Source organism: Ranitomeya imitator, chromosome 2 (assembly GCF_032444005.1).
Source record: "Ranitomeya imitator isolate aRanImi1 chromosome 2, aRanImi1.pri, whole genome shotgun sequence".
Classification (NCBI taxonomy): domain Eukaryota; kingdom Metazoa; phylum Chordata; class Amphibia; order Anura; family Dendrobatidae; genus Ranitomeya; species Ranitomeya imitator.
Genome location: NC_091283.1, coordinates 589,564,615 through 589,585,037, shown reverse-complemented (window position 1 = coordinate 589,585,037; position 20,423 = coordinate 589,564,615).

Below are 20,423 nucleotides of genomic sequence, written 5' to 3'. Positions count from 1 at the left end.
AGTTACCATGCACTGTGTGTACTGACACCTTCTTATCATGGCTTGCACCCTACAATCCTTGGCAATTTTGAGATGCTCTGATCTAGTTGTCTAGACATAACAATTTGGCAATGTCAAAGTTGCTTAGATCCTTACACTTACACTTACCCGTTTTCCTTGTTTCTAATACATTAATTTTACGGACTGACATCACTCCACATCACTTAATAGTGCCTAATTTACCCCACCATGTAATAAGCGATATTACAACAATGTTAATCATATCACTAGTTAGTCATTTTAATATTATGGTTAATCAGTGTGTTACGTGTCTCCCATACACCTCAGCTTATCAGATCCTGCCAAAGGCAAGGCCTGATAGCCTGTCAGTAAAACACTTACTGGATAGAAAATGCACTGTATAATAACATAGGTTTTACAATGTATCAATTTGATCAAAGGATCATATGTGGAAGTCCTCCTGTGGAACTAATGGGTATTGTAAAGAAAACAAAATTCCAATTTAAATAATAAAAAGCAGTTTATTTTGGGAAAATACAAATTCCTTAAAAACATTCATATTTGGTATCATTGCATCTATAAAGGTCCATAACATAAAACTGTTACTTTACTTTTCTCAGACAGTGAATGGCGCAAAAAAAAAAGGAAAACAATGGCAGTAATTTTTTAATGTTTATTCTGCCTTGCAAAAAAAAAAATTAAATAAAATATGATCCAAAAGTCTCATGCAACTAAAAATGGCACCAATAAACATTACAGCTTGTTACTGGTGATGAGCGAACGGGCTCTAATAAGTTGTTACCCATGCACGCTCGTGCGCTAACAGAGTATCTACGGCGTGCTCGAATACTATGCTCGAATTGCTGCTGCTGTTCAATAGTCGCCACACAGGCAGGGATTGCCTACAATAGGCAATCCCTGCAAGCATTGCGACTGTCAAACTGCCGTGACATGAATGGCATGATGAACGATGTAAGATTTAGGCTGCCGTCACACTATCAGTATTTGGTCAGTATTTCACAGCAGTATTTGTAAGCCAAAATCAGGTATGGGAAATAAATACAGAAGTGGTGCATATGTTTCTATTATACTTTTCCTCTAACTGTTCCACTCCTGATTTTGGCTTACAGATACTGATGTAAAATACTGACCAAATACTGATAGTGTGACGGCAGCCTTAAAATGTAAAAATAACAATGGTAGAATTGCTATTTATTCCTATGCCTTCCAAAAAAGAGTTAATAAAAGTTGGATAATAAGTTACATTTACCAAAAATGGGGCCACTAATAAATTTAACTCATCCCTCTAAAATCAAGAAGGAACAATAAAACTTTTCAGCTCTTTCAATGCCACAGTAAAAATAACTGAAGATCCAAAGTAGGTGAGACCTGAAGGGGTTAATGTATTGACACTTTGCTGACTATTAATCCCCATGTATTGCATATAGCACGCACACAACTTGTTGCGTTGCCCATAACCAATGGTATATCTGCTGAAAGAGGTTGAACATATCTGTGTCTCCTGTTTGGATTAAATTATTGTGTTCAATGTTTTAATTATTGAAGCAATAAAAAGTCACGTTTTAAGGGAGTTTTACATTGTTGCTGAATAAGGCTGCCGTCACACTATCAGTATTTGGTCAGTATTTTACATCAGTATTTGTAAGCCAAAACTGGGAATGGAACAATTAGAGGAAAAGTATAATAGAAACATATGCACCACTTCTGTATTTATAATAATAATAATAATAATAATCTTTAATTATATAGCGTCAACATATTCCACAGCGCTTTACAGTTTAACAGCTTCAAACACAACAGTCATAAGTAACAATGTTAACAATACAATAATTAAAGCAACACAAGACTACCCTGCTAGTGAGAGCTTACAATCTACAATGAGGTGGGGAAATACAAAGTACAGGTGTGTATTTACAATGATGTATTTACAATGATGGTTCAGCCATCTTCAGGGAGTAGGGGATGGATGGAAGTAGTAAATGGGCTACACACAAACAAAATACCTGATTAGGGAACATGATAGGCCACTCTGAACAAACGTGTTTAGAGGGAGCGCCTAAAACTATGCAAATTGTGAATGGTCCTAATTTCTTTGGGTAGAGCATTCCAGAGGATTGGCGCAGCACGGGAGAAGTCTTGGAGTCGGGAGTGGGAGGTACGGATTAGTGCAGAGGTTAGTCGAAAGTCATTTGCAGAGCGAAGAGGTCAGTTAGGCCGATAGACAGAAATGAGGGAGGAGATGTAAGGGGGTGCCGCACTGTGAAGAGCTTTGTGGGTGAGAACAAGTACTTTGAATTGTATCCTGTAATGAATGGGCAGCCAGTGTAATTACTAGCGAAGAGCGGATGCATCTGAGTAACATTAAGGATTGACTGGAGAGGGGAAAGTCGAGTGAGGGGGAGACCAATTAATAGAGTGTTGCAGTAGTCCAGGCGGGAGTGGATCAGGGTGACAGTGAGGGTTTTTGTTGTTTCCATGGTGAGAAAAGGGCGGATTCTAGAGATGTTCTTTAGGTGTAAGCGGCACGAGCAGGCAAGAGATTGTATATGGGAGGTGAAGGAGAGATCGGAGTCAAACATAACCACCAGACAGTGCGCCTGCTGCCGGGGTGTTATTATGGTGCCACCCACGGAGAAGGAAACGTCAAATTTAGGGAGGTTAGTAGATGGTGGGAGCAGAAGAAGTTCAGTTTTGGAGAGGTTGAGTTTCAGATAGAGAGCGGACATGATGTCAGAGACTGCGGACAGACAGTCAGTGGCGTTCTGTAGTACAGCAGGAGTAAGGCCAGGGGATGACGTATAGTTGTGTGTCGTCGGCATAAAGATGGTACTGAAAGCCAAATCTGCTGATGGTCTGTCTAATTGGGGCTGTGTAGAGGGAGAAGAGAAAGGGGCCAAGGACTGAGCCCTGAGGTACCCCGACAGTGAGAGGAAGAGGAGAGGAAGTGGAGCCAGAGAACAGAACACTGAAGGAACGGTCAGAAAGATAGGAGGAGAACCAGGAGAGAGCAGTGTCCTTAATGCCAAGTGACTGGAGCCTAGAGACTAAGAGAGGGTGTTCAACAGTGTCAAAAGCTGCAGAAAGATCGAGAAGAATGAGCAGAGAGTGGTCACCATTACATTTTGCTGTCAAGAGGTCGTTGGTCACTTTGATGACCCACTCCTGGTTTTGGCTTACAAATACTGATGTAAAATACTGACCAAATACTGCTAGTGTGACTGCAGCCTTAATGTTGTGTCCCTGATTGCAAGTCTGCTGGACCAAGTGGATATCTGGGCAATGTCATAGCTTCAAGAAGTAGTGAGGTTTTTTTATGTCTTTCTTCAAATTCAAGTAGATGTAGGTGCATCCCATGTAGCAGCCCCCAGGAAAGCTTTAAAAATAGCTGCAATCATTTAAAGTATTTCTGTTTTACGACCTAAAATAAAATACATGATAAATTAACTGTGTAAGAAAGTTGAAAACCATCCTGAAAAAAAACGTAATTACTAGTAACTATGTAATCAGGAACTATTTTCCCCCTTATATTAGGTCAAATTGTCATCCACTAAAGGGGTTATCTAATGTTGTTTCTTGAGCAGCACACAGCTCTGCAGTCTCTTGAAGGGAACCTGTCACCTCAAATTGGCGGGATATGTAAATGCCTTTTTTCCGGTCCGATGGGCAGCGTTTCGTCTTCATTTCTCCACCCCATCCGTCATGTTCGAGAATTAGAGTACTTGTCCTCCATAGTTTATGCGTGCGCAATGCAATCTTCGGTCGCACACGCGCAGTATGCTTTGCCCAACTGCGGGCAAAGCCTAAAAGCATTACTGAGCATGCGCCTGCGCACTATGTCCCAGAACACAGCAAAATACTTCCAGGACATAGTGCGCGGGGCATGCACAGTAATGCTTTTTGGCTTTGCCCGCAGTTGGGCAAAGCATACTGCGCGTGTGCAAGTGAAGATTGCATTGCGCATGCGCGAACTATGGATTAGAAGTACTCTAATTCTCGAACATATTGTGGACAACAGGGACAGATGGGGTGGAGTAATGAAGACGAAACGCCGCCCATCGGACCCGAAAAAAAAGCATTTAATTATCCCGCCAATTTGAGGTGACAGGTTCCCTTTAACTTCCTTGTTGCAACATCAGAATACCCCTTTAAGTGTGCTTGTTATGTCTTGCTCAAGTTTGAACCACACTGTTACTATCTTCAGATGGGTTCTCTGTCTCTTTATTATCATACTGCATGAGTTTTGTATGCCCTTGTTATATTTTTTAGGTCCTTTTTGTGCCTGAAAACACCACTGACCCATTAAAGCATCAACTCCACAAGAAAGGTGCTGTAAGGTAGGTAGCTAGTATCATTACAATATCATCAGATCAATAAAATCCTCTAAGCTACGAGGTCAAGTCTCCATGGATTGGATTTCATTTTACCAGTTTCAATCATACCGTGCTACTATCTTCAGAAGGGTTCTATGTCCATGTCTTTGATATAAAGAGACATGAGTTTTGTGGCAGACAAGGATGTCTAGAGTAAAGATGGATGGATGGATGGATGGATGGATAGATGGATGGATGGACGGACATATTGATAGATAGAATCTTAGTCATTTCTGTTTGGCCTATACTTTGGATAACAGACCAGGAGGTTTATTTTAGCGCACACCATTCAGTCCTTGATTTAACTAGTGATCTATGGAGTGATATTACTACCTCCCTCCCGATGTAGCTAATGCCTATTCCTATACAATTTAGTATCCTGCTGGTTTTCCCCTTTGCTTTGCTGCACTGCTTGCTTAGCTCTAAGTCATCTGAAATAATGGCTCCCTGGATCCTTCCTTCTGTAGCAGTTGACATTATAGAGCCATTAATTCTGAATTCTGGAATTTTATGACCCAGGTGGAATACTTTGTGCTCTCTATACATTAGAGCGTAGCTGCCGCACTCTTGTCCATATCTCCATATTCCCATAAAAGAAGCTCAATCACAATGGCTGACAATCATCACTTTTGTGCTAACGTTTAGATTACCTTTAGATCATTTTTAAGAATGTCTTTCATCTAGTCTCAGCCTGTGGAAATGTTCTATGGTTCATGATGAATGGAAATCACATTTAATCACTTCTACAGTTCATCCAAATTTATCAGGCAACCCTCCACATCTCCGAACCATTCCCTGATCTATAAAAAGTATTCAGATGTTCATTTTTTTATTTTTTTTATTAAACCTTAGTGGACATTCATAGCATGCCTACTGATTGCTATGCTGCTGCACATACAACACGACCTCCAACAAACTTTTTAATTTAATTAATTTAAGTTGAAATTACATTCATGATTTTTTTTACTACATCTAATTGTATAATGAGTCCTATTAATATGGGCATACAGGTTATAGGCTGCTGAAAACAGTCCTACTTGTGTGTCTCATAACAGATGTCTTTTTGTGGATAAATCATCTTTTATCGCTTTATATAAATGAGTTCTTCCATGCTATGAGGTGGACACTACCTGGAAGATAACGCTGCCTCCTCGCTTCATTATCCAGTCTTTCTCCTCCTACATCTTCACTCTATCCCTGTGATGTCAGGTGTGGGGCCGGAAATCCCGCACCTGCACATTCCACTTGGTGTCGCTTCTTCTTCACTGTTCCGCCATTCTATGGGCATTGGCTTCACTTTTATTCTTAGCAGACACCAAAGCGTCACTGTAACTTCCGTTCCCAGTGTTCTTAGAATAATGCAGCGAGGAGGCAGTATTATCCCCCAGGCAGCATCCGCCCTATAACCTAGAAGAACTCATTTCCATAAAGCCATAAAAGCTGATTTTTCCACAAGGCATCATCCATCAGCAGTCTATCACCTGTATGCCCATATTAATAGGTCAGATCACTCAAATGTGGTGACAAATTCCGTTTAAAATACTTAAAATAAAAATGGTTATATTCATTCTGCAAACTATTATAAAACGGCTATGTATAATAAGCCAGATGGTTTGGATTCAGTTAAAGGGGATGTTGCCCCATTAACTATTATCTTCATTGTACAGATCATAAAACATTAACAATTTTCCAACGTTCACATGCAGCTAATAAATGAACCAGTTACAGTGGACCCTTCACCAAATTGTTCATGTTGAGCTGTACACAGGATGTAATAGTGGCTGAAGTGAACAGTTGAATAAAACTTTTTTTTTTAAATGTCACCTTTCTTACAGTGGGGAAAAAAAGTATTTAGTCAGCCGCCACCAATTGTGCAATTTCTCCCACTTAAAAAGATGAGAGCGGCCTTTGATAATGGGTAAGCAGAAGTGATTTACTGCAGTGTTGGTAGCTGTTATTGGGCATTGTCCTTGTGTCTTTTTTTGTTGCTTACAACTTCCCTCTGTTATTGGGCACTGCATATAATGACTGTTACTTCGATTCTGCCCCTTTGGGATACATATTGTCTTCCTCACTTTTCCTCCATATTCCCTCTGTATCTGCATTACAATGCTGGATACTACGTTTGTATGTGATTTTTTCTAAATAAAAGTTGTTTATTTTTTACCATATTCTGTGGGACATTAAATATACTCCATTTTTTTTGTTTGCATTATATTTGGGAGCTGTCCGTTTAATCCACCATTATTAGGTGAGAGTGTTATCCGTGAATTATTATTTGCTGATGACTGTGCACTTAACGCTAGCACGGAACAGCAGATGCTGCATGAAATGGACTGTTTTTCTCAAGCCTGCGACAGTTTTGGTCTCGAGATCAACATTAGAAAAAGTTGTGTATTAACCTGTTCCAGGGAAACTATACAAGGAGCCAAGTATCACGGTGAAGGAGCAAAACCTCAAAGCAGTCGATAACTTCACCTACTTAGGCAGCACACTTTCCCGTGAAGTAACCATAGACGCTGAGGTTAATCACAGAATCGCCAAAACCAGTGCCGCCTTCGGGACACTGCGTAAGTACGTCTGGGGACAAAGGGGACTCAGCCTTACCACCAAGCTGAAGGTCTACTGCGCGGTGGTCCTCACCACACTTCTCTATGCTAGCGAGACCTGGACAGTCTACAGCCAGCATGCTAAACAGCTTAATCATTTCCACATGAGTTGCCTCCGAAGACTCCTCCACATCAGGTGGCAAGACAAGGTTCCCGGACACGGCAATTCTGGAACAAACCGGGCTCTGCAGCGTTTACACTCTCCTGCTGAAAGTCCAAGCCAGGTGGGCAGGACATGTAGTCCGAATGCCTGACAGCCGACTACCGAAACAACTGCTGTATGGAGAACTGTGCCAAGGAAAGCGAGCAGTTGGGGGGCAGAAGAAGCGCTATAAAGACTGCCTTAAGGCGTCTCTCAAAAAACTGGAAGTCAACACCAATGAATGGGAAGAGCTTGCCCTGGATCGTCCAGGTTGGCGGGGCAGGATCACTTCCGGAGCACGTGCAGCTGAAGATAGGAAAATCTTTGATGCAAAAAGAAAGCGTGCTGTCCGCAAGGCACAAGCAGAATCTGGTTCCTTCCTTATGTCAAATATGTGGGCAAACTTTCAAGGCCCGGATTGGACTCATCAGCCACCTCCGAACCCATAACTACTAATTCTCTTCTAACCCTGAAGTCACGGTCATCTTCGACTATGAAGGACGAACATCATCATAGGGTGTTTACTTTGGGAGAGTGATATTTTTCCACTCTTGGCCACAGTGTTACATCATGCTTGATGATTATTGTATTGAGTATAGTCCAACTATCAGGAAGCAGTCCCTTTTTTACCGGGACTTGTCCCTCCCACTATGGGCTAGTCCCATAAAAATAACAATATCTGTCCCTACAGTCTGTAGCTGGGCAGCTCTCTCTCACAAACACCATACATTACATTTCTATACACTTACAATGCCAATCACACTCTATCTTATCCTATACTTATTTCATACTGCACACTACCCTATGTCATAAATTTTAACCTATGTCTTTATACTTTATACATTACTATATCACAATTTATATAAAAAGACACCTAACACTATTCACACTACCTTATAACGCGATTGGTAGCTTCATGGGTAGAAATGCGACAGTATAGTCCATCACTCTTACAAATCCATCAGCGACCTAATGGCTTTCTGCTCCGCCCTTCCTTGTCAAAACATAGGACTGCACTCAAATGATATCTGATTAAAGAATCTGTGGCCTTATGGTATCTACAGTTTTATGGAGAGGAGATAAAACAATCTATGGACAAGGAAGAAAGCATATAGAGAGGATATGAGTACATTACAGAGCTCTGCTGATGCGAAGAGAACAGTACCCTGGACTTACACAGCTCACATCCAGAACAAGAGTAAGGGTATGGTCACACTAGCAGTATTTGGTCAGTATTTTACCTCAGTATTTGTAAGCCAAAACCAGGAGTGGGTCAAAAATACAGACTTGGTGACATGTTTCTATTATACTTTTCCTCTGTTTGTCCCACTCCTGGTTTTGGCTTACAAATACTGATGTAAAATACTGACCACATACTGATAGTGTGACCGTAGCCTAAGATCTGCGCTTGGATCAGGCTGTAAACTGCAGTGTACACAGAAGCTGCCAATCAGTGGTGTGGGTAGAGTTGTACAGAGCTCAGCATTTAAAGAACTGCTACGTCTGCCTCAGATAAAACAATGAATGATTTTCTCAAATTACAATACAGAGCCCTGTAAGTGACGTACTGCTGGAATCAAGGTCTCTGCCACTACAGCATGCTGCTTTCAGATGGGGTATCAAAAGCCTGGAGACAGCTTCTTCCTAAAGTCAACAGACCTGCAGAAAAGCTAATACTTGCAAAATAATAATGTGAATGATAAAACAATGCTACATCATCGCCATCTGAAAAAGGCCTTAGGATGTAAAGTAAAGAGTCTTAGATGCCTATGCAGCAAACTCTGCAGAAACAAGTCATGGCAGTCTGAAGAAATGGAAACAGGCTGCTTCCAAACAGAAAATATGTGGCCAAAGTCATTGAATGTAATTGTGTGTTCTGCCTCTGACTTGTATCAGTACTGGATTGACCGTATGATTTTCGGAGTGTGATGATGGCTGGTACCAGTCTTGTTTGTGAGATAACACTGAGCATGCCCTTGCAATTAATCTCTAGATTGAACTTGGTTCTTGTGTCATTTCTATTTAATGAGTTTCGTTTCGATATCATACTGAGGTTATTCTTAGTTCTTGTGTTGATGAACAGAGCTTGGTTTTGGTACTTATGATTACATATATGAATTTATGATATCTATAATATAACGCTGGGAGCGTCACTATGTCCGAACCTTTATAGACTGCACAAGCGCAAGCGCCTGCGCAGTCTGTACCCCACAGAGTGATGCAGCCCAGGAGATTGCGGTATGCGTAAACAATGAACGCATACCGCGATCTCCGATGGAGAAGCAGGGACGTGCCAGGAGGGGGTGAGTATGCGATATTCACCTGTCCCCGTTCCACCCCTGCGCGCCACTCTGTCTAACGTGTTTTCTGGCTGTGACGTTCAGGCCAGAGGGCGCGATGACATGGTTAGTACGCGCCCTCTGTCTGAACCGTCACAACCAGAGGACCCAGAAGACAGAGCGGTGCGCAGCGGTGGAACGGGTACAGGTGAATATCGCAAGTGCCGGGGGCCTGAGCCAGCTGCAAATCCGGCACCTGACCCCCATAGCGCGCCAGTGTCCCCGCCTGCTTCGGCCGCCGGCACTCGGTGCCCAGCGATGAGAGGTGAGTGTGTCATTTTTTTTATCGCAGCAGCATATTATGCTATGGAGCATCTTATGGGGCCATCAACCTTTATGGAGCAGCATACGGGCATATTATGCTATGGAGCATCTTATGGGGGTCATTAACCTTTATAGAGCAGCATATGGATGGGAGCAGCACATGACAGAATGGGGCGCTGCTTGAGAGCAGCACATGACAGAATGGGGCGCAGGATGGGAGCAGCACATGACAGGATTGGGGTGCAGGATAGGAGCAGCACATTACAGAATGGGGGCGCAGGATGAGAGCAGCACATGACAGAATGGGGGCACAGCATGGAAGCAGCACATTACAGAATGGGGGCGCAGGATGGGAGCAGCACATGACAGGACGGGGGCGCAGGATGTGAGCAGCACATAACAGGATGGGGGCGCAGGATGGGAGCAGCACATTACAGAATGGGGGTGCAGGATGGGAGTAGCACATTACAGAATGGGGGCGCAGGATGGGAGCAGCACATGACAGGATGGGGGCGCAGGATGGGAGCAGCACATTACAGAATGGGGGTGCAGGATGAGAGCAGCACATGACAGAATGGGGGCACAGCATGGAAGCAGCACATTACAGAATGGGGGCGCAGGATGGGAGCAGCACATGACAGGACGGGGGCGCAGGATGTGAGCAGCACATAACAGGATGGGGGCGCAGGATAGGAGCAGCACATTACAGAATGGGGGTGCAGGATGGGAGTAGCACATTACAGAATGGGGGTACAGGATGGGAGCAGCACATGACAGGATGGGTGTGAAGGATGAGAGCAGCACATGACAGGATGGGGGCACAGGATGGGAGCAGCACATTACAGAATGGGGCGCAGGATGGTAGCAGCACATGACAGCATGGGGGTGCAGGATGGGAGCACCACATGACAGGATTGGGGCGCAGGATGGGAGCAGCACATGACAGAATGGGGGCGCAGGATTGGAGCACCACATGACAGGATTGGGGTGCAGGATGGGAGCACATGATAAGATGAGGGCACAGGAAGAGAGTAGCACATGACAAGATGGAGGCGCACAAAATAGGATGAGGGCGCAGGATGGGGATGCACATGACAGGATGGGGGCGCAAGATGGTAGCAGCACATGACAAGATTAGGGCGCAGGACGGAAGCAGCACATACCAGGATGGAGACCATATACCAATATAAATGCTCACCACCCGGGCATAGAACGGGTTCAATAGCTAGTTGTATATATTGTATTTAACCCCTTTCTGACCTGGGACGGGATAGCACGCCCGAGTTCAGATGCCCTGGATTGATGTGGGCTCCGGCGGTGAGCCCACATCAAAGCCGCGATATGTCAGCTGTTTTGAACAGCTGACATGTGCGCGCAATAGCGGCGAGTGGAATCACGATCCACCCGCCGCTATTAACTAGTTAAATGGCGCTGTCAAACGCTGACAGCGGCATTTAACTACCGCATCCGGCCTCGCGGCCGGAAGGGTGCGCATCGCTGACCCCCGTCACATGATCCGGGGTCAGCGATGCATCAGGATAGTAACCATAGAGGTCCTTGAGACCACCCTGTGGTCGGCATTCATAGCAAGCCTGTAATTCAGCTATATAGGAGTGATTTGATGATCGCTGCAATGTAGCAGAGCCGATCAGGCTATGCCAGCTTCTAGCCTCCCATGGGGGCTATTGAAGCATTGCAAAAGTAAAAAAAAGTTTAAAAAAATATAAAATAAATAAAAAAAATAAAAAAGTTTAAATCACCCCCCTTTCGCTGCATTCAAAATAAAATAAAAATAAAATCAAATATATACATATTTGGTATCTGTGTTCAGAATCGCCCAATCTATCAATAAAAGAAAGATTAACCTGATCACTAAACGGCATAGTGAGAAAAAAGTTTGAAACGCCAAAATTACGGTTTTTTTGGTCGCCGCAACATTGCATTAAAATGCAGTAACGGGCGATCAAAAGAACGTATCTGCACCAAAATGGTACCACTAAAACATCAGCTCGGCACGCAAAAAATAAGCCTTCACCTGACCCCGGAAAAATGGAAACGCTACAGGTATCGAAATATGGCGCAATTTTTATTTTTTTTTAGCAAAGTTTGGAATTTTTTTTCACCACTTAGATAAAAAATAACCTAGACATGGTAGTGTCTATGAACTCGTAATGACCTGGAGAATTATAATGGCAGGTCAGTTTTAGCATTTAGTGAAGCTAGCAAAAAAGACAAACAAAAAACACGCATGGGACTGCACTATTATTTGCAATTTAACTGCACTTGGAATTTTTTTCCCATTTTCTAGTACACGACATGGTAAAACCAATGATGTCGTTCAAAAGTACAACTTGTCCCGCAAAAAAATAAGCCCTCACATGGCCATATTGATGGAAATATAAAAAAGTTATGGCTCTGGGAAGGAAGGGAGCAAAAAATGAACATGGAAAAATGGAAAAACCCAAGGTCATGAAGGGGTTAAGCTGGGAAGGATGGGGGTAAATCTCAGCTCTGTAGGGTTTGATTAGAGGCACCTGCCTAGTTTTTGTCTAGAACCAGGAAATGGGATCACTTGGTGTTCAATGTGTTGGGGGAACAGAGCAGTGTGTGAATTCTGCTGGGAGCTGCAGAGGATCATTTGTTGCTGACCAAACTGAGCCAGGGAAAGTGCCAGAATTGCTGCACTGATGAGAGACCGTGATCTATGTGTGGGAAGAAGACAAGTCCTCTAGGCGTCCTCATCCAGAAGCTGAGTGGGAAATAACTGTGTTTTGAACGGGTGAGCCTGCCCTGACATTACTTGTCTGCTGATTCACAAACTGTTTATTTTCCTGTCATACATTTGTACCTTTGTGCCTGGAAGAGGCTATTTTGTTTTTGTAACCACTGGAGTCTTATGAATCTAATAAAACTTTAAATGTTTGGACCAGATTGCATTGCCTGTGTGAACGCTATCGACTACCAATGAAAGTGAAGCCCTACAATTGGTGGATTAAATGCAGATGTGAAGTCCCAGAGAGCACAGGTTAGGCTACGTTCACATTTGCGTTGCGTCGGGCGCAACCGCGGCAACGCATGCATCATGCGCCCCTATATTTAACATGGGGGCGCATGGACATACCTTGTCTTGCGTTTTGTGATGCATGCGTCATTTTTGGCGCAAGTGTCAGGGCGCAGAGGACGCTGCATGTTGCATTTTTTTTTGCGTCCAAAATCAAGCCAAAAATGGACGCATGCGTCACAAAACAATGCATTTTTGCATGCGTTTTGCATGCGTTGTGCGTTGCGTCGCCGACGCAACGCCCAACAACGCAAATGTGAACGTAGCCTTATTGCAGTGTAAACATTGAATATCCAGGGTTAAGGCAGCTACAGCATAGCAGAAACTGTCTGGGCCAGGGAGATGGTGCTTTCCATCAGTCAAAGGAACCATATCAATGTGCGGTGAACAGTACAAAAGGTCTTGCAGAAAATGGCTGGAGACTTTCCTGTCTTTGAGAAAGTGGAAGACAGGGAAAAAGTGCCCCCAGGGCAATTGGCAGTGGCTCTGGCTCCATACCTTACAGGGGAGCTGCAGAAAGCATACTATGACTTCACCGTACAAGATGCCAAGGAGTACAACAAGCTGCAGGCAGAGATTCTGGCATATTTGGGTGTAACCCAGTCCATCAGGGCCAAATGCACCTCTGGAACTGCCAAAGGGGCAAGCCTCCTTGGTCTCAGATGCTTGATCTCTTACATCTGGTCCAGAAATGGCTGCAGCCTGAGACGTGCTCTTCAGCACAAATGGTGGAAACAGTGTCAGAGGACAGATTTATACACTCATACAAAACTAGGTTGCCCAAGGTAATCCACAGTAAGCAAATTATCTAGTTAGCTTGGTGGAAAGATAGTTGGCTGCTGAGAACGTCCTTAGCTGTCAATAGAGCCTGAGTTCACCTTTCAGGGATATATCAGCCATTGGTTGGTCTCTTGACCTTGGTGCCAATGGATTGCTCTGGAGGCCAGTGCTACTCCTACTTTGCCTACCACGGCTTCAGTGCTGTACCTGTGCCAGGTGACTGTGGCCGGTAATTTGGTGACCCTGGTAGGGGCCACTCTTCCACATATACCAGTTCCTGGGAAGGAGGTGGCGTCAGGTGCATTCATGGAGATGCCAAGAACTTCACTGTGGCCAAGGTCAACATTGACACATTCTGGTTTTGTGACCCACAAAGTGGGAGTGGTCAAAAATTGTTGCATCATATTATTGTATTATTGTCGGTCATGATTTTCCTCTGTTACATCAATAAAAACCTTGTCACATGCCAAGGCCGATGAGTTGCCATTGTCTATATGGGTTGGCAATAAAGATGTGGAAGCCTCCCCTAAAGTTAATATCAATAAGCTGGAGGTGACCAGGGAAAACTATGGAACCAACCAACTCAAGGACCTAACTTTGAAAGATATCCTGTAAAATGTAAGGGTGGTAAATGTTGTTCCCCAGGAGTCTGTTGTGTCAAGGGACCAAATTGAGGGGCCAGGTAAAAGAGCACCTCCTCAAGGTCCAGGAGAAAAACCCAGGAAGTATAATTGGTTGGCTCAAAAGAGACAATGGCAGGGACTGCAAAAGGTGGCAGAGGAGATACAGAAGTGTCCACGACCCCTCACTAAAAAAATACAAACTGGCCCTGTAGTTACTGTGGGTTGGCAGATGTGCCCAGCCTTCGGCTTTGGGCATACTAGAAGGGTATGTAGGAAAGCTGGGAAGAATAGGGTTAAATCCCAGCTCTGAAGGGTTTAATTAGAGGCACCAGCCTAGTTTTCGTCTACAACCGGGAATTGGGTTCACTTGGTGCTTAGTGTGCTGGTGGCAGCAGAGCAGTGTGTGGATTCTGCTGAGTGCTGCAGAGAATCGTTTATTGCTGACCAAACTGGGCCAGGGGAAATGCCAGGCTGGTCACATGGGTGAGGGACTGTGGTCTATGCGTGGAAGAAAAGTCCTCTAGTGTTGGCAAGGTCAGCCAGAAGCTGAGAGGGAAAGGACTGTGTTTTGAAGAGGCGAGCCTTACCTGATATTATTTGTCTGCTGGTACACAAATTCTTTATTTTTCTGTCGTCATACCTTAGTGCCCAGAAGAGGCTATTTTGTTTTTGTAATCAATGGAGTATTATGAAAGTAATAAAATGTAAGGTGTTTGGACCAACCTCATTGCCTGTGGGAATACTACTGACTATCAAAGTGAGTGAATCCCAACAATATCTATGAATACGTTTGATGCTGTGGGTATTGCGTTCTGTTATCAGACCCCTCTGTCACACTGAGACTCCTGTGTATTGAATAAATGCCTTATTGTGGCCAATCATATGTGTTTATAGGAGGTTGTGGAAGTTTATGGTCAAGTGCTGTTTTATGTACATGCACAAAGTAAAGATAGGTGCCCTGATTCTAGCAATGTATCACTTATTGGGCTGCTTTCTGTAGCTTCGATAAAAATCACAGTTTTATCTGCTGCAAATGTATACGTTCTTTGAATGCTGAGTACTGTACACCTCCGCCCAGCATTCTGTGTGTAGGCAGAAAGCAGCCAAATACTGCTGGGGACGGGGTTATACAGAACTCATAACTGTGTATCAGCAGGTTCACTAGTCCACTAGTGCTAATGTCCTGCTATGATAAACTATGATTTTACCTCCAGCAAGCAGCCCAGTAAGTGACATATGGCTGGAGTCAGGATCTTGGACTCAACATTATGCTGCTCTCAGATTAGATGGCAAAAACCTGTTTATGGATTCCCTTTAAACATGTGTAAAATTGTACAATAGGTTATGCATTGTATCTAGACCTTTTAATCACTACTGACTATTAGGCGCCATCAAACGGCAGTATAATCAGACCAAGATCGGACTGGCAGCTCTCATCAGTGTAAGCACATAAGACACGGCCCCTTTGACGAGGACCAAATACATTTTCAGGGTATTTTAAAAGTGTTGCATGATTCTGCCTGCATCAGTATTTGAGAATGAGAACAAAACAGAACAAAAAGTCTCTTATGTCAAAGAACAAGCCATAATTTGTATTTAAAATATTCAGACAGAGCTTTTCGATAACAAGGCTTCATTAGCAGGTTGGCTGTGACCGTATATATAGAGTTCTGGTCTTACTGTTAAGTGCCGGAATATTACATAGGATTACTGCTATCTGGAACGATCCTAACTTCTGTTTCATTAGCAACTGCCGCAAATGGAAAGTGAAAAAGGTGTTTGCCATCTTACAAGCACATTCACACTGATGCTTTAAAAATCCTCTCCATTCTGTAAAACAAGGGGGATTTTTAATGCTTTTGTTCACTGCCGTATTTTAGAGATGGTGGGTTTTATTGGCAAGGAGATCATGCTTGTAGGCGCTTTGCCATAGAGCTTGCAAGCGCTGCTCTGAAGCAAGAGATCACTGAATCAGACCAGCATGAGTGTCCCTGCACCCAAGCTTGCAGTATGGGAGCGTGCACAGCTCGGGCCAGAGGCATGACAATGCAGAAGGTCCAAGTCATCAGTCATTAAGGGGTGCACAGCCCACAGGAAGACAGGTCCCTGGAGAGCGCTGTGATTCTTAACAACAGTCCTTTTAGTAGGGCTCATCTTTGTGAGACTGTTTTTTGGGGGCTGAATCTGCTTCACAAAGTGATATCTTACCCATTAAACCAGTTTTTAAATTTACATTTTGCATGAAAACTAATCTAGATTTTCCATTGAACACAATGGAGGTCAGTTCTGGGCAGTTTTCATGCAGAATTCTACTCAAATACTTATGCAATAAATTACTTATATAGTCATACCTGTTTCACTGACAAATCTCATAGCGTAAATATTGGTACCTTTCATAAACTGAGCGTAAATACTGGTACCCTCAACAAACTGAGCATAAATACCGGTACCCTCCATAAACTGAGTGCAGATACTAGTACCTTCCATAAATACTGGTACCCTCCATAAACTGAGCGTAAATACTGGTACCTTCCATAAACTGAGCGTAAATACTGGTACCTTCCATAAACTGAGCGTAAATACTGGTGCCCTCCATAAACTGAGTGTAAATACTGGTGCCCTCCATAAACTGAGCGTAAATACTGGTACCTTCCATAATCTGAGCGTAAATACTGGTGCCCTCCATAAACTGAGCGTAAATACTGGTACCCTCCATAAACTGAGCGTAACATAGTAACATAGTTAGTAAGGACGAAAAAAGACATTTGTCCATCCAGTTCAGCCTATATTCCATCATAATAAATCCCCAGATCTACGTCCTTCTACAGAACCTAATAATTGTATGATACAATATTGTTCTTCTCCAGGAAGACATCCAGGCCTCTTCTTGAACCCCTCGACTGAGTTCGCCATCACCACCTCCTCAGGCAAGCAATTCCAGATTCTCACTGCCCTAACAGTAAAGAATCCTCTTCTATGTTGGTGGAAAAACCTTCTCTCCTCCAGATGCAAAGAATGCCCCCTTATGCCTGTTACCTTCCTTGGTATAAACAGATCCTCAGCGAGATATTTGTATTGTCCCCTTATATACTTATACATGGTTATTAGATCGCCCCTCAGTCATCTTTTTTCTAGACTAAATAATCCTAATTTCGCTAATCTATCTGGGTATTGTAGTTCTCTCATCCCCTTTATTAATTTTGTTGCCCTCCTTTGTACTCTCTCTAGTTCCATTATATCCTTCCTGAGCACCGTTGCCCAAAACTGGACACAGTACTCCATGTGCGGTCTAACTAGGGATTTGTACAGAGGCAGTATAATGCTCTCATCATCTGTATCCAGACCTCTTTTAATGCACCCCATGATCCTGTTTGCCTTGGCAGCTGCTGCCTGGCACTAGCTGCTCCAGGTAAATTTATCATTAACTAGGATCCCCAAGTCCTTCTCCCTGTCAGATTTACCCAGTGGTTTCCCATTCAGTGTGTAATGGTGATATTGATTCCTTCTTCCCATGTGTATAACCTTACATTTATCATTGTTAAACCTCATCTGCCACCTTTCAGCCCAAGTTTCCAACTTATCCAGATCCATCTGTAGCAGAATACTATCTTCTCTTGTATTAACTGCTTTACATAGTTTTGTATCATCTGCAAATATCGATATTTTACTGTGTAAACCTTCTACCAGATCATTAATGAATATGTTGAAGAGAACAGGTCCCAATACTGACCCCTGCGGTACCCCACTGGTCACAGCGACCCAGTTAGAGACTATACCATTTATAACCACCCTCTGCTTTCTATAACTAAGCCAGTTACTAACCCATTTACACACATTTTCCCCCAGACCAAGCATTCTCATTTTGTGTACCAACCTCTTGTGCGGCACGGTATCAAACTCTTTGGAAAAATCGAGATATACCACGTCCAATGACTCACCGTGGTCCAGCCTATAGCTTACCTCTTCATAAAAACTGATTAGATTGGTTTGACAGGAGCGATTTCTCATAAACCCATGCTGATATGGAGTTAAACAGTTATTCTCATTGAGATAATCCAGAATAACATCCCTCAGAAACCCTTCAAATATTTTACCAACAATAGAGATTAGACTTACTGGCCTATAATTTCCAGGTTTACTTTTAGAGCCCTTTTTGAATATTGGCACCACATTTGCTGTGCGCCAGTCCTGCGGAACAGACCCAGTCACTATAGAGTCCCTAAAAATAAGAAACAATGGTTTATCTATTACATTACTTAGTTCTCTTAGTACTCGTGGGTGTATGCCATCCGGACCCGGAGATTTATCTATTTTAATCTTATTTAGCCGGTTTCGCACCTCTTCGTGGGTTAGATTGGTGACCCATAATATAGGGTTTTCATTGTTTCTTGGGATTTGACCTAGCATTTCATTTTCCACCGTGAATACCGTGGAGAAGAAGGTGTTTAATATGTTAGCTTTTTCCTCGTCATCTACAACCATTCTTTCCTCACTATTTTTTAAGGGGCCTACATTTTCAGTTTTTATTCTTTTACTATTGATATAGTTGAAGAACAGTTTGGGATTAGTTTTACTCTCCTTAGCAATGTGCTTCTCTGTTTCCTTTTTGGCAGCTTTAATTAGTTTTTTAGATAAAGTATTTTTCTCCCTATAGTTTTTTAGAGCTTCAATGGTGCCATCCTGCTTTAGTAGTGCAAATGCTTTCTTTTTACTGTTAATTGCCTGTCTTACTTTTTTGTTTAGCCACATTGGGTTTTTCCTATTTCTAGTACTTTTATTTCCACAAGGTATAAACCGCTTACACTGCCTATTTAGGATGTTCTTAAACATTTCCCATTTATTATCTGTATTCTTATTTCTGAGGATATTGTCCCAGTCTACCAGATTAAGGGCATCTCTAAGCTGGTCAAACTTTGCCTTCCTAAAGTTCAGTGTTTTTGTGACTCCCTGACAAGTCCCCCTAGTGAAAGACAGGTGAAACTGTACAATATTGTGGTCGCTATTTCCTAGATGCCCGACCACCTGCAGATTTGTTATTCTGTCAGGTCTATTAGATAGTATTAGGTCTAAAAGTGCTGTTCCTCTGGTTGGAATCTGCACCAATTGTGAAAGATAATTTTTCTTGGTTATTAGCAGAAACCTGTTGCCTTTATGGGTTTCACAGGTTTCTGTTTCTCAGTTAATATCCGGGTAGTTAAAGTCCCCCATAACCAGGACCTCATTATGGGTTGCAGCTTCATCTATCTGCTTTAGAAGTAGACTTTCCATGATTTCTGTTATATTTGGGGGTTTGTAACAGACCCCAATGAGAATTTTGTTACCATTTTTCCCTCTGTGAATTTCAACCCATATGGACTCGACATCCTCATTCCCTTCGCTAATATCCTCCCTTAAAGTGGACTTTAGACAAGACTTTACATAGAGACAAACCCCTCCTCCTCTCCGATTTTTGCGATCCTTTCTAAACAGACTAACCCTGTAAGTTAACTGCCCAGTCATAGTTTTCATCTAACCATGTCTCGGTTATTCCCACTATGCGTAAATACTGGTACCCTCCATAAACAGAGTGAATACTGGTGCCCTCCATATACTGAGCGTAAATACTGGTGCCCTCCATAAACTGAGCGTAAATACTGGTGCCCTCCATAAACTGAGCGTAAATACTGGTGCCCTCCATAAACTGAGCGTAAATACTGGTACCCTCCATAAACTGAGCGTAAATACTGATGCCCTCCATAAATTGAGCGTAAATACTGGTACCCTCCATAAACTGAGCGTAAATACTGGTGTTCTCCATAAACTGAGCGTAAATACTGGTGCCCTCCATAAACTGAGTGTAAATACTGATGCCCTCCATAAATTGAGCGTAAATACTGGTACCCTCCATAAACTGAGCCTAAATACTGGTGTTCTCCATAAACTGAGCGTAAATACTGGTGCCCTCCATAAACTGAGCGTAAATACTGATGCCCTCCATAAATTGAGCGTAAATACTGGTACCCTCCATAAACTGAGCGTAAATACTGGTGCTCTCCATAAACTGAGCGTAAATACTGGTGCCCTCCATAAACTGAGTGTAAATACTGGTGCCCCCCATAAACTGAGCGGAAATACTGGTACCTTCCATAAACTAAACGTAAATACTGGTGCCCTCCATCAACTGAGTGTAAATACCGGTACCCTCCATAAACTGAGCGTAAATACTGGTACCTTC